This window comes from Callospermophilus lateralis, chromosome 5, assembly GCF_048772815.1.
Source record: "Callospermophilus lateralis isolate mCalLat2 chromosome 5, mCalLat2.hap1, whole genome shotgun sequence".
Taxonomy (NCBI): Eukaryota; Metazoa; Chordata; class Mammalia; order Rodentia; family Sciuridae; genus Callospermophilus; species Callospermophilus lateralis.
In genome coordinates, this window is record NC_135309.1 from 60381301 (window position 1) to 60388859 (window position 7559).

The window sequence follows — 7559 nt, forward strand, 5'->3', positions numbered from 1 at the left end:
AGAGAAGCAATTAGAGCTTTGCTTGCTCTAGTTCTGCTTCTCCGTGTGCAGACAGAAACCTTTAACTCCTTGTGGTATAGCCAGGTTGGTGCTGGTGAGAGATAATGCCATCTAGCTTGCCCACATCATCCAGACAGTGGAACCTGCTCTGGATGAGACCTGGACTAAGCCTACTTCTGAGTAGAAGTGGAGCTAAGCAGGACATATGGGAACTGTTTCCTTTGTACATTTTTCCCTTATGGAATGTAGTCACAAGCTCAATATCTCACCCAGCCCTGAGAAGAGGAAGACACTTCCCACCAAAGATGATTTACTTCATCCAGCCCACAGAAGAGCCCAACAGATTTGAGTGCAGACGACTCTCCAGTCGTATCAGGACTTGGGTGTATGTTCTTGCATCAGATGACTTGAATTATTTGCTTAAATCATGATGCTGTAATGGATATAACTCTCTAAACAGAAATACAGCTTTTTTTTTTTAAGACTTCACTAGAGATTTAAGGAGGCCCCTATGGTGAAGAGGATCCTAATGTCAAAAAGAGGTTATGTAAGCCAGAAATTAATTTGGAGTAACTGAAAGAATTTATCCTCAGAAAATTAACTAATAAAAGCTGAATTGAAAAAGGTAACTTTTCTACTCCTCCAGACAGTTTCAACAGATATGCTAGACTGAAGATAGATTTCTGACCTTAAGTCCCAAAGTACATGAATTTAAGGGCATTCTGAAATCCATTTCAAAGCTGGTAGCAGATGTCTATAGGAGAAAGCTTTGGATTTTATTTCAAACTTATAAACAACTTAGTTTTTACTATTTTAAAAATTAATATTCAAATATTTTTATATCCCAAGATAGACTATAAAATCCTTGAGTTTTGGGCTCCTGCCATTTTTTATTCTATGAAGACACAACTTTTTGGAACAGAACCTATAGCTATTTCAGTAGCCAACCTCTGAGATGGCCCCTGAAGATCCCTGCCTCCCGTTATTCACACATTTGTGTGAGCAATAGAGTAAAGATGTGACAGGATGTCATTTCTGCAATTAGATTATAAAAGACTGTGGCTCCCATTTAGGTAGGTGTTCTCTCTCTCTCCCTCTCTCTCTCTCTCAGCAAGGTACCATGTTTAAATAGCCTTCCTCAGAGAGAGATTCACATGGACGGAACCTGCCAGCCTACAAACAGCCAGTGCAGAACTGAGGCCCAGAAACAACCAGACTGAGCTTGGACGCAGACTCCCAACCCCAGTTGAGCCTTGACAATATAGCCCAATCAACAGTTTGATACTAACCTCAATAGAGACCCTGAACTAGAGCTACCCACTTTAGTTGCTCCTAATTGCAAAATAAGTTGCTGGTTTGGGGGTAACTTTGTTTCTCAGCAACAGACATAAATAGCTGATAAAGAGTCCAATGGAATTGCCAACTTTTCAGTGTCATGGATCTGAATACTTCTGTCTAGTTAATCCTAGACCAAAAGACCATCTTCCTTGTTTCCTTGTGAAAACAACACAGACTTTTCTAGTTTGAGGATTCCTAATGTCAGTGGAAATTGAGCTGTGCTCATTGAATTTGCTTTAGGTTGGTTCCCTCTAGCCAGAGATACCTAATGTGCCTCCACTATATGTCCATTCACTCACATGCTTAATAAGTGCCACTACTCTAGGTACCGGGCCTAGAGCAGTGAACAAAAGTAATAGAGCCTCTGGACTCACATGGCAAAGATATCTAGCCTACCGTCCTGTTAAGCTATTTCCTGAAGCAACAGCACTGTCCTCTTGACCTCTTCTATCAGCTACCTAGGCTTTGAATCTCCATCTATGCTCTTGCTTATGGGGACCCAGCACTAGCTTCCCACTTCAATGGAAACCTTAGAGACATTCTTACCATTTACAATAATGCTTAAGCAATTTCTGGTAATGATTTGGCCCATAATCAAGTCAACTGTATAACTCTAGAGTTTAAAAGCATGGGAACATTCAATGGATGGAGGAATTTGCCACATCTCACTGTATTTTTTTTATTGCTATAACAGACTGCCCGAGTCTGAGTAATTTACTTAAAAAAAAAAAGAAAAGTTTATTTAGGCTCACAGTTCTGGAGGCTGGGAAGCCCAAGTTCAGGTGATTGCAGCTGGTGAAGGTACTGTGCTGCTTCAACTATATAGGAAAGTGGAAGGGCAAGTAAGCACATGCAAAAGAGAGTAAGCATGAGGGCTAGACTATGATAACCCACTGTCGTGGCATCTGCTCTAGTCCTTCACAGGGAAAGGCATTAATCATTCATGAGGGCTCCACCCCTATGATCCAAACACTTCCTCTAGGCTCCAAAAAGTTTAGAGACATACTCAAACCACAGCACCACAAATACCTTGCTTCCATACCTCCAATGAAAATTTTCACAGTGTTTAGCAGTGTTCCTCATACCATAAAGGATTTTTGTTGTTGTTGTTTTTTGTTTAGGTGGACACAATATCTTTATTTTATTTTTATGTGGTGTTGAGGACTGAACCCAGTGCCTCGCGCATGCCAGATGGGCACGCTACCACTTGATCCACATCCCCAGCTCCCGTAAAGTTTCAATATATCACATTCTATCAGATGAACAATATTCCAGATTGACATTTTCTGCTCAGCATCCAACTGGATTATGAAAATCAGTAAGATCCAAACAATTCACTTAAGTAAACATTGTCTAAAAAACACATATAATTATATTACCACTCCTCAAATGTTTTCCCCATCCCCCTTGGCTTATCTTCATTCTATCACAAACTTAAAATTACTGGGAAACCCATGGTTCTGAGATCACTACAGCCAGAAAATGAATATGTTGACAAAACAATGATCACAAAAGAGTGTTTCCTGACTCTGCCCCAGTTAGCCTCAGTTTCTCCCAAGAAATATGAGAACTCTCAAGAACTGCCCCCTCTCTATTCCACAAACTGGTCTTCTTAGTGACCATTGGCTGGTGCTCCTCTTCTAGTTATGAGTTGATATTTCTCCCACAGTAGACACATTGATGGTGATCAATGCCCACTAAAGGTGCAATGGCTCTTGGTGATAGCACAGCATCCTGAGCCAAAGCCTTCTTCTATTGAAGTTGTTGGTCCCCATTCCTGGCCAGGTTACTGAAATAGTTATATATTTGTACCAAGGATTAGTCGAGTATTATGGATTAATTTGATAGGGCAACCATAATTTCTCTAGTATTGGGTTCAACCTTTTCTTTCCAGGAATAAAATTTTGTTCCAAAAATTCATGAATATAACATACACCTTATCTCCCCCTCTGCAAATTTTTCAGACTTGTTTACATGACCCTAATTGTTAGGTAAGACTGACTCAAGCTTATGCTAAAACTCTTTATTTAATAATATTCCAGGAAAAGTATTTTATGAGCCATATTAACCAGTGTATTTCCAGAATAATAGGTATGTGTTAAAGTCACCTAAAAGGCTGGGGGAAAAAAAGAGTGTACAGACCAAAAGAATTTTTTATTAGTGTATTACCATTATAAAAAACACAGTGGGAAATCTTGTTACATATTTGTACATGCATATAATATAACAGTATAATTTCTACAGACCAAAGATTTAATTCATTAATCCATCCTTTCTGAATTCCTGCCTTCAACATTTCATTTCAGTTTTTAGATTTTCAATCAGAGCCACATAGTCTATTACCTTATTCATTCAAAAGATTAAATTTTAGAAAGCCTTTGAATTACAATACAATGGTAGGTTAAAGCCCATCAGGAAGAAAAAAGACAAAAAGTTTTGGTACAGAAACTAAAATTTTTAGTTGCTAGAAATGAAACCAGTTAGTTGATATTACATTCATTTCTGAATTTAAAACAACAAAGATGTTCCTTTTTTTGTGGCTCAGAGAATAAAGGGGGCTTCATAGATTACATTGTACAAGAAAAATTTGTTTTTTAAAAAGATAAATTTTGATTTAAATATGCTGAGAGATCAGATAAATTCATTAAAATAATTAGTCAAAATAGATCCCAGAGCTATGAAAAAGGAAACTGGGAACAGATTCAAAATGGAGGTGAATATGGTATTTCAACTGGACTAAAAATAAATAAATAAACATAAAAATTGGAGATGTATCCTCATCTTACAATATGTGACAAATGGAGTAGAAGACCAATTCTGCATTTTCTTTTCCAATAGTTCTTGAAAGGATCATCTACAATATGTATGTCATAATAACCTGAATTTTAGCTTTTTCAAAACTAGTCCTAGGTTCAGAAGATTTCCTGGTTGGCAAACATATATATTCATTTTAGAAAATGAAATGATAAATATATCTGGAAGTATAGGAAAACAGAAATTTTTAAAAAATTTTAAAAAATAAATGGCAGAAATTTGTAAAGCCTTTACATTGATTATTTCATGTAAGGGGAAGGATAGTTTTGCTTTCTTCTTTATACCTTTAATAATTACACAATGTTTAATAACAAATAGATTTTGCATTGGAAGGACTTAAAAAAAAAAAAAGGAGAGGGAAGAAGATACCTGCCCAGGCCCCGTTTGCTCTTGTTTTGCTTTGGTGGGACACTGCACTAATAATGACTTCAGTTTGTTTACTTAAGCACCACTTATTCGGGTGATGGTGCTATAGATCCCTGTATGTAGAATGGCACATACCTAGGGGCCAGGGATGACCATGTGGACTGTTCTCTTGATCTTGTACATTAAATGTCACAACAACCAATAGTTGGTGACCTTAATCATTAGTGGAGAGTAATAATTTCCTTTAGAATTTAGTGAGAAAAGTGTCACTTTAAACCTGATTCCTAAAACACAGAAGTTCAAAAAGCCGGAAAGACAGTGGTGAGTGGAAAGTGATATCCAAAGGCAGTAAATATCTCCTCCAGAACATGGAGTTTAGGGTAGGTTTTTCTGTAACTAAAGATTAATATATTGTTTTTCAGAATACTTACATTTTTATATTGTACCTATGAACCATGAGTTCAGAATACAGCCTCATGGTTCACTAGTCTGATTTCCCTGGCTCCAAACAGAAAGGAAAAAATGCACCCATTGAATGCCTCTGAAAAGACGAAGAAAAAAATCTGTAAATGCAGGCATGTTCTACATAAATTTAAATAATAGGATATAAGAGCAGAGAAGGTATAGGATTATTTCAACACTGTCCAGACATTAAGGAAAGCCAATTTGCAATTATGTGATTAATACAAGAGCCAGTGGTAACAAGCAATGTATTCTTATTCCAAACATCTTTGCTACAAATTACTGTTAAAAGCTTCTCCTTTTTCTCTTTGTCTTTTGATTGCATAGGGATGATTTAGGTAATTGCACAGTAACTGAAGACTGCTGCATGTTATTTCATGCAAGCCATTTAGCAACTCTGCCAGGTAGCCACACAGGAAACCCTTTTAATTATAAGATAGAAGAGCTTGCATTACCAGCTGCTTTCTCTCTGGTTAACTTTGACCTATTGGCTCATTTCTGAAGCTCCTATTTGTCCCAGGTTTGCTTCACCATCTGCTGAGGACTATACTGCCTCTCATCAAATGCTCTTACAGCAGGGACTCTCTTGTCAGTCTCTCCATGTGAGGTACAAAGGGCTTGGCTGCAATTGCAGCTTGAATCCACGTGGTTCTGGTTAGCAACACTTGTAAGATTCTGCTCATCTTGGATTCTATGAAGAAAGTGGAAAGTATAATTGTTGATGACTCAGCCCACAATGAGGAATAAATTGAGCTTCCTTAGCTAATTTAGGCAAATATATGCATGCATACATATATTTACTGTTAGTAATGAACAGTTATTCCTTTTCGGCATTCTTTCTAATTTTCCCTCATTAGAGATTGATGATTCATTTGGCCATTTATACTAAGAATCATACATCCACGGTGGTCCTTCTTACTTCATCATCCTGGTTTCTATGTCATCTGCTGATATTTCTCTTTTTTTATATAGCTCCACTTCCTACCTTAGTTTGTGTCAGAGCTATTACTTCCTTTTAACAAGGTTGACGGCTAATTTGCAGTGCATATTCAGTGTCTTTGATGGTAATTGCTCAAAATCCAAATTCCAAATACACATAATGAATTGTATTTATGGCCCTACCTATTCTTGTCATTTGCCATGGAATCTGTACTGAAACAGAGGAGGACGTGCTTCTTTCCCAAGTCCTCTGAAAAATGCTTGCTTCTGTAAAGATTCCCTCCCATCTCTGGCGCCCTAGCTTTTAATACTATGAGAATGACTGGACTTCTAGGCTGAATGCTACTGTGAAGGAGAAACCAATCCTGTTGTGCAGAAATTGGATCACCTTATCCAGTATTTTCCTTGCTACATCTACTGGAGGCCTGATGCTTAACTCTCTCATGACCACAGATCTGTAGACTACCACTGTTAGGTCTAAAAGAATCATGATCTTTTGTGTTCCTGACCCTCAACCCAGGAAGTTGGGTAGTATGGTCAGTGACAGAAAGTGTAAGTGGAATCTATAGGTCAATATTAGCAAAATTCGGGTCTAGGGTTATAGCTCAGTGGTAGAACACTCACCTCATGTGTGTGAGGCACTGGATTCAATTCTTAGCACCACATGCAAATAAAATATTGTGTTCATCTACAACGAAATGAAAAAAAAATTAAAAATTAGCAAAAGAGATAAATATCAATGTGGCTTCTCTGTACTCCAAAAGGGTCAATACTTTCACCCAACCACCACCCAGGGGTTGAACCCAGGCTCTGGTGCATGCCAAGTACATACTCTACCACACAGCATAAGCTTTTTTCTTTTCTTTTTTTAAAGTTTTTACAGTTTACAAATCCTTATGAAAAATTCACACAATCACGTCAGGTAAAGTCATTGCAGAATCTTTACTCACCTAGCTTTTTGCCAGCACCAACATTTGCCTTTGCAGTCCCCCTGACTTTGTTCATTCTGTTCTTGCATTCCTTACACTGTTCTCTTGAGGTCTTTTTCTTTTCATACAGGCCATGTCTTGCCAGTTTATGTTTGGGTTCATTTTTCTTTGCATAAGCCAAGGAATCATGCCAAAGCCACTGTCTTGCCACCTCCAAGATGGGTTCTGAATTCAAACACAAAGATGATATCTGATGTGGTCTTGTACATTTGGCTGATTTTTCTGGAATTTCTGTCTTAGATATTGTTGCTTTCCCAGGGTGAAGAACATCAATGACCATTTTTTTCCTCTGAAGTAGTTGGTTGGTTATGAACTTCCTGGTCAGATAGTTACTGTATCATTCATGATGTCAGTCAATCCTCAAAAAGTCAGGGAGAAAAAAGCTCCACAGGATTTTTTTTTTTTTTTTTTTTTTTTTTTTTTTTGAGAAAAAGGAATGAGGCGGTTTATTGATTTGCTGGCAAAGGAGAAACACTGGGGACTCCTGTACCAGAGGCTCCACAGGCTTTTGATGGTATCAAAACCTTAAATATGGTATCATACCTTAAATATGAATGCAAATGGGATTAACTTTAAAATGTTCATCATGAGGAAGAAAGAAAGATACAAAATACCAAAAACAAAAGTTTTTTTAAAAATCCATCATGTAAC

At 37.5% G+C, this 7559-nt stretch overlaps 1 pseudogene; it reads right to left on the reverse strand.

Moving 5' to 3' along the window:
- Positions 1-5628: 5628 nt before the first annotated feature.
- LOC143399196 (small ribosomal subunit protein eS24-like) lies at positions 5629-7253 on the reverse strand (annotated as a pseudogene).
- Positions 7254-7559: the final 306 nt, after the last annotated feature.